The sequence below is a fragment of the Formica exsecta genome, unplaced genomic scaffold, assembly GCF_003651465.1.
Source record: "Formica exsecta isolate Colony F162 unplaced genomic scaffold, ASM365146v1 scaffold480, whole genome shotgun sequence".
NCBI lineage: Eukaryota > Metazoa > Arthropoda > Insecta > Hymenoptera > Formicidae > Formica > Formica exsecta.
Genome location: NW_021852036.1, coordinates 376,843 through 384,439, shown reverse-complemented (window position 1 = coordinate 384,439; position 7,597 = coordinate 376,843).

Genomic DNA, 7,597 nt, shown 5'->3' with positions numbered 1-7,597 from the left:
TCGTATCAGAAATTGAACTGATAAAAATAATTATTAGCCGATTAGCCGCATTTTGCAGGCTTTATATACGCTCATGACAAAAATTTGAATACGAGTATAGTTTATAGCGCGCCGCATAGCAATGAATTATTGAATTATAATCCAAATACTAGTTACAAAAGGACTTTATTTGGACGACCATAAAGCCCGTATCAGACTACGCATTGAAGATTGAGATTCAAGATTCAAGATTGAAATTTCACCAATCAGGACAAAGAAATTTTAGTCCCTTTTGTTCTGATTAGTTAAATTCCAATCTTTAATCTTTAATCTTCAATTTTCAATGTGTAGTCTGATACGGGCTTAAGACGTCTTCAAAATGACGTCTTTGGCCTAAGAAATGACGTCTTTTAAACGTCAATTATTAGTTGCCGACGTTATAGACCAAAAATAGACGTCATTATGTCGTCTTTTGACGTCATTCTGCTACTTGGGCATATATATATATATTTCTTTCTTTTTATATAAAATCTTCAAATTCTGTTTACTAATCAATCACAAGCAATATATAATATTGAAAAACATAACTTTTAAAATAGTTATACATTCATATCAAAAAGATTATATTATATTACAGTGTTATATTTCATAAATAAGAAATAGTTATATAATCCAAATATAAATTAAGTATAACAACTGTTACATTACATGTTACTCCCATGTTATGTAGCAGTTATATTCTGTTTGCTGGGTAAATTTAAATAAATGATTAATTTATTAAAATTTCAAGATTTGTATTTGTGTCGGTTTCCAAACTTTCAATTTAATATTCTGAGTCCTTTATTAGAATTCAAAAATTAAGCTGATAAAAATAGATATTATGGCTCCTGCACACAGGATACAGGACATGGGATAGGCGTCCAATCTTTACGGCCAACATTTTTCGCCCATATCGCAGGACTTTCACGATTTCTAGGGAATACTTTCATAATATCGCCTTTTGATGACGAATTATTTCAAAATTCTGCAGAACAGCCTCCCATTTTTGCAGATTCCACGCTACCTTGCGGTAGATAACACAGTGCATTTTCTTTAAAGTGGTATCAATAGGTCTAATCCACTCTCATATTTTAATGTAAAAATTATTCGAAGTGTCTTCCTCGCACACAGAAAAATACATACTATATACAAGTAAATATTACTTGTTTTAAGTATTTCAAAAGTTAATATATCCGCAAATCTATCATAAGTTCATCATAAGCATCAAATTTATTCAAAATGTATTCTGAATCCTAGTAAATTTAATACTTCAATCAAGAATATTAAATTATAGTTGAAAGAAATACACTAAATTTTTCTGATCTGTAACGATGCATTCCCCCCATCGTTACTAAACCGTACTCATCCCGACGTAATACAGAACGCACTATACGCGCTTATCTAAGACATCCGCGACCGCCATTTAGTCATCCGGACTCGCCATTGACATGGCGCGCTAAGTCCCGCGCCGAAGGATGATCCACATCCCTACCGCGGCACCGATCGACATACGCGATCAATACATATGCGTCTAAGGACCGCCCACCGGCCCGACCGAAATTACCGCCCGGTAGCTAACGGCATCTGCCGAAACCGCGGTCCGCGATCCGTAATCGATATTCTATCGACCCGCCGAAATCACGAACCGCGCAACGCATCCGTGCGTTGCATTAGATGCACCGCACCCGACACGATCGTACCGCTGTACATCCTGCATCTTACATTCGCTCATGTATACATAACGATATTTCATTCGATACGTTTGCGCATGACTATTATACATCCGCGCACGCACTCACTTGTCTATCGTCTCACGCACACGCATATACACACGCGCACACATATACACCGTCTATACGCTTATGAAGTAAAGTAAACTGAGTAATCATTTTACTTAGCAATAGAATAATATTTTTCTGTGTGTGTAAACAGAGTTCGGCTCTTCGAGTAATATTGCGCGTCGCGCAATACGTCATTTCCGGCGTGATGGTATTAAAAGCTGCGAGAATTGCTTCTCGTACTTCAGCTTCTGTACCATCACGCCTGTGTTCGACTAAATTTTTTATGTGACCCCATACAAAATAATCTAATACATTAAAGTCTGGCGATCGCGGCGGCCAAATGATTGGGCCACCTCGACCCATCCATCTGTCCGGATAATGCGCGTTTAAATATTCGCGAACCCGGCGAGCGAAATGCGCAGGAGCCCCGTCATGTTGGAAGATGAGTTGATTTCTTACATTAAGAGGAACATCTTCGAGGAGAATGGGTAACTCGTTTTGGAGGAAGTTTAGATATATTTCCCCATTTAAATGTGGCGGTAGGAAATAAGGACCAATCTGAAAATCACGAAAGAAAATGATATATTAAAGCTGCGAAAGAAAATTCCTTGATTTACTAAAATTTACTACTTACGACTCGGTTCGCTGTTATTCCTGCCCATACATTTATCGCCCATCGATATTGGAACGAGCATTCCCGAACGGCGTGCGGATTGTCTTCCGCCCAATATAAATAATTACGACTATTAAATACGCCGTTCGGGGTGAAAGTTGCTTTATCCGTCCATAAAATTCGGTCGGGGAAAAAATCGTATTGCAGACACTGAACGAGAAATCCTGTGTATGTTGACTGTTAATATATATTTTTTTTAATAACACAAAAATATTAATTGAAGATAATAAGAATACCTTCAGAAAAATAGATGCGCTGTTCTGCATCTCTCGCCAAAAGTTGTTGTGCTCGTTGATTGACCATTTGTCGAGATAGACCGAGCATATGAGCTACATGGCGCACGTTATTTCCGGGGTTCTTCTCAAACTCTCTTAAAATTCTTTCTTCATCGTTTACACCGTAATGCATTGGTGCACCAGCGTTTCGACGATTTGGAATAAGAATTCCCGATTCTTTAGCGCGTTGAACACATCTTAAAATAACATTTGAATTGGAATGTCGCTCACGGTCGGGAAATCGCTCCGCGTAGAGACGAGCCGCGGCACGAGCATTTTCGTCGGCTGCTCCATATACGATAATCATATTGGTATATTTTTCTACAGTATATTCTGTCATTTTTTACTTTTTTTTACGAGACTTTTACTTTTTTTTACACGTCGAATGTTGGGCGCCTACTGTAGTGGAGCAACAAATAACGATCGAAAAGAAATGACCGATAACAGATGAACACGGTTGACTTTTTACGAACGTTTATTTTTTTCAAACGCTTGTGCCGCGGCTTGTCTTTACGCGGAACGATTCTCTAGTTTGCGCGTTGATCATATAATTTGATATTCTTGTACTCAGTCGCAACCACACTTGATCGGCGAATATTACAAATTGTCACTTTTTTACTTGTAATATTCGCCGATCAAGATGTTTTTCGGTATCGAGCGCGTGTGGTTTTCCCCGAAGGTCACTGCCGAGGACCGACTCCCCAAGCCAAGCTGGAAGCTATCGTGACGAAGGCTGTGTGGCATTGGGGGTGCAGTGTCGCGAACAATGCCTCTGGGGCACCAGGCGAAACTCCAGTATTTAGCCTTACCTGGGCATGCGGGGCTCTGCCCGGGCGGACTTCCGTTCCCTAGCTTTTTGTGGGACCAATTATGGATGAATTTAATAAATTAAACATTGATGAAGGTCTTGGGGGGACTGAGGGCCACCACCCTCAGGGGTGGCGGCTTCGACTCCCGAACAGACTCCTCAGGGCCCGGGAAGGAACGGGGCCGTCGTCGGCAAAGCAACGGTTCCTCGTAAGAAGAATCGCTGTGGAGCCGAGAAGAGCAGGGCCAAGAGGGACAGGGGGATGGCCTTAGCCGGGTCAGATCCCTCTTCCTCTGGGGCTCTCGGAGAAACTCCGAAGGGGGTGGAAAAGGGGCACTCTGGCAAAAAGTGCCGGACGGTCTCTGTTGATACCCCTCCGTCGGTGCAGAAAGCGGTGAAGAGGCCTAGGGCTCAGATTACTGGGCCCTAAGTCTCTGCCGCGGATCCCTTGGCGAGGACAATTGTGCAAGAGGGCTACCCCGAACAGGCGGTGGGTCCTGAACAGTTGAACTTGCTGCGGGGAGCGGTAGTCAGTGAGCTGGCGGGGATCCGAGAGAGTCCCCTGCCTCGCTTCACGGGGTGATTGCGGTGTTGCGTAATGACGCCGTAGTGATTAGAGGGGAGGATGAGATGGCGCTCAATTGGCTCTCGGAGCGAATTGGGCACATCTCTCCCTGGGAGGGTGCCAAGCTCAGGGTGGTGGGCTTGGATGCGCTTCAAAAGCGGCACAGGGCGGCTGTTTGGGTTCCGGGTCCTCCGGTGCCTGCGGCGGCGGTCCTGGAGCTGCTGGAGAGGCAGAATCCGGGCATCGCCACGGCTAATTGGCAAGTTTTTGCCGAGATTATTGGGGCTTCCCCAGAAGGGAGGAACCTCATTCTCGGCATCCCGGAGTTTAGTGTCCTCAAGCTGAGGGCGCAGGACTTTAGGCTCAGCTATGGGCTCGAGCAGATCACTGTGGGTCTGCTCGGGGCTCGTAGCAAGGCGACGAGACAGAGAGAATCCCAGCCAGCGTCGGGCCCTCAATAAAGTGGGCATGGCGACGGTGGAATTCACCCAGATTAATTTTCACCACAGCAGGGTCGCCTCGGCTGTTTTGGCCAGGAGCATGGCTGTGGTGCATACAGGTATTTGCAGGTATTATACAGGGCTGCATTAGGGGCATTGCAGCTTGTGGCAGACTTTTCAAGTCCCCCACAGAGCCCAATCCCAGGGCCGCGATTGCGATCAAGGGATTAGAAGCGCAACTCATGCCGGAATTCTGTTCTAGGAATGTTGTGGCAGTTACGGTGAATTTCCTCAGATTCACCACGGGCAAGAACAGGAAGGTGGTGGTGAGCTCAAGGTACTTCCCACATGAAGAGGAGAGCTCGCTTCCGCCAGGACCTGTGGCTAAGCTGGTGGATTACTGCCAAGATAAGGGGTTGCCGCTTATAGTGGGGTGCGACGCTAATGGGCACAACACTGTTTGTAGGAGCACCAATATTAACAATCGGGGCAGAAGGCTTCTGGATTACCTGGTGGCCACTGACCTGGAGATCCTGAACTGGGGCAACGAACTGACATTTCAGAATGTGCTTAGGCGTGATGTACTTGACCTTACTCTATGCTCGAGGAATTTGTTTGAATTGAGATTGTCGGGTGGCAGGTCTCATCGGAGCCCTCCCTCTCTGATCATAGACAGATCGTCTTCAGGCTTGCCAATGTGAGGCCTGAAACAATCAATAGAAGAAATCCGAGAAGGAGGGATTGGGACTCGTTTCGAGATCTCTCCAATGGTCTTTGCGGCTTTCCCTAAGAGCAGGACCGCTGCTGAGGTAGAGCTCTGCGTAGATCATCTACAAAGGGCTTTGGTGGTGTCGTAACCCGACCAATTTCTCAATATATTAAAAGATAAAACAATAAAGTTAAACAGAAAAGATTAAGAAAGAGCTGAGTAAAGCAATGCATTAAAATTAGAAAAGAGATCAAGGAAAGATAATTAAGAAAGAATAAAAGTAATAAAAGATTATTAATAAAATAAAGTAAAGATACGTGACTAAAGAGAAGGAAGTCACGGTCAAGTTCTCGGAAGCTGAGTAAGCAGTTGACGAGACAGCTGACGAGCGGAGCACGAGACATGCTCCGGTCAGGGACACCACACTCCTCCCAAATCAACGACCTAATTAATTAAGATATATAATAAGCGCGAGATGCACCGACGCTAGCTCAGTAATATAGCTCATTAACATCGCTGACTGCTCGTTCACTCGCTCGCTTATATCGACAGTATCGATATACCGTACATCGCGCCCGACTATTATAATCGCAAATAAGTAAAAGTGTACTAAAACCTGTGAAATATATTAATTTATACCTAACGTCCGGGAGTGTCTTATTTCGAGCGTGGATCCTAATCCTTTGGGCGTATAAATCCCTAAAGACCTCTTAGCGGCTAGAGGCACAACAGTGGGCAGCTTCGAAAAGTACTGTCCAGCGAGAGCAGTTTGCCCTAACAAGAAGATCTCTTGGTGGGGACCGGGACTGCAGAGGCTCAGGGAGGGGACACGGCGTGCCTGAAATAGAGCCAGGATCACGGGTCGCCCGCTCGACTGGGACCTCTACCGGAGGGCCCAGAAGATCTATAGGGACTCTGTAGTAGTCGCCAAGAGAGAGAGCTGGAGGAGGTTCTGTGAGTCGATGGAGGAGGTTCCGGAGGCCTCTAGGCTCTGCAGAATCCTGGCGAAAAACCCGGACTCAAACCTGCAGGCGATACGCTTCCCGGATGGGGACGTGGTCTTGGGAGAGCGATGTCTGATTCACCTTCTGGAGACCATTTTTCCGGGGGGACTTGATGTCGACTCAAACAGGGGGACCGCGGAGCCCAGATTAAGGGCACGTGAGTGCGACTGGGAACTGGTTTTATATTTCATTGATATAAAATATTGAAGAAAAACTTTTATTTATAGAAAAGTATTGTCTTATTATTATACTTAGGCATTCTTATAGACGGACGCTCCTGAGACAAAACGTCGCGCTCCTTAGTTACGCGTATCTGGCGACTCGTCGCTAACGCACGAGCGGTGAATGGGGGGCAATAGACGTGAGCCACGGAATCGGGCCGAAATGTGCAACTAAATCCAAGCACTGCTTTAAACCATTCAAATCCGCTAGACCGGATGGGATTTTTCCGGCGCTCCTACAAGAGGGGCTCGGGTAGATCAGTAGGCCGCTCACATGGACCCTGAGAGCTTGTCTTGCTCTGGGCTATACGCCCAGAGCTTGGAGACTGGCGAGGCTGGTATTCATATCCAAAGTCGGTAGGACCTGCTACACCTTTGCCAAGGATTTCAGACCGATCAGCCTGACGTCATTTCTTTTGAAAACGTTGGAAAAGCTGGTCGAGGTCTATTTGAGGGATGTTGTCCTCATGCGGCATCCGCTGCATGAAAATCAACATGCCTACAGGATGGGCTCCTCTACGGAGACAGCGCTCCACTCTTTAGTTTCTCAAATTGAGAGAGATCTCATGGAGGGAGGCTACGCGGTGGGGAGTGGCCTTCATTTGGACACAGTACAATTGGACACGGTGCAAATGGACACCTTGCAAATGGACACGAAACTTTGCACACGGTTCAATTGGACACAGTGCATTTGGACACAATAATTTTGGACACAGTAGCTTTTGGACACAGAAGAAAATTCATTTGGACACCGTTCAGTAGCACACCGGTCAGTTGCACACCGTTCAGTTGCACACATAAAAATGCACACCGTTCAGTTAGACACATAAAAATGCACACCGTTCAGTTGCACACCGGTCAGATACACACCGCTCAATTGCACACCGCTCAGTTGCACACCGCTCAGTTGCACACCGGTCAGTTGCACACCGCTCAATTGCACACCGCTCAGTTGCACACACACACACACGGGGGGTGCAAGGGGGGCCTTCGTCCCCCCTCCCGCACCCACCCCGCCGGTAGGCAGAGTGGACCTCGCTTTACAACTACGGTGGGCAAATTAACGGTGTGCAACTGAACGGTGTGCAACTGAGCGGTATGCA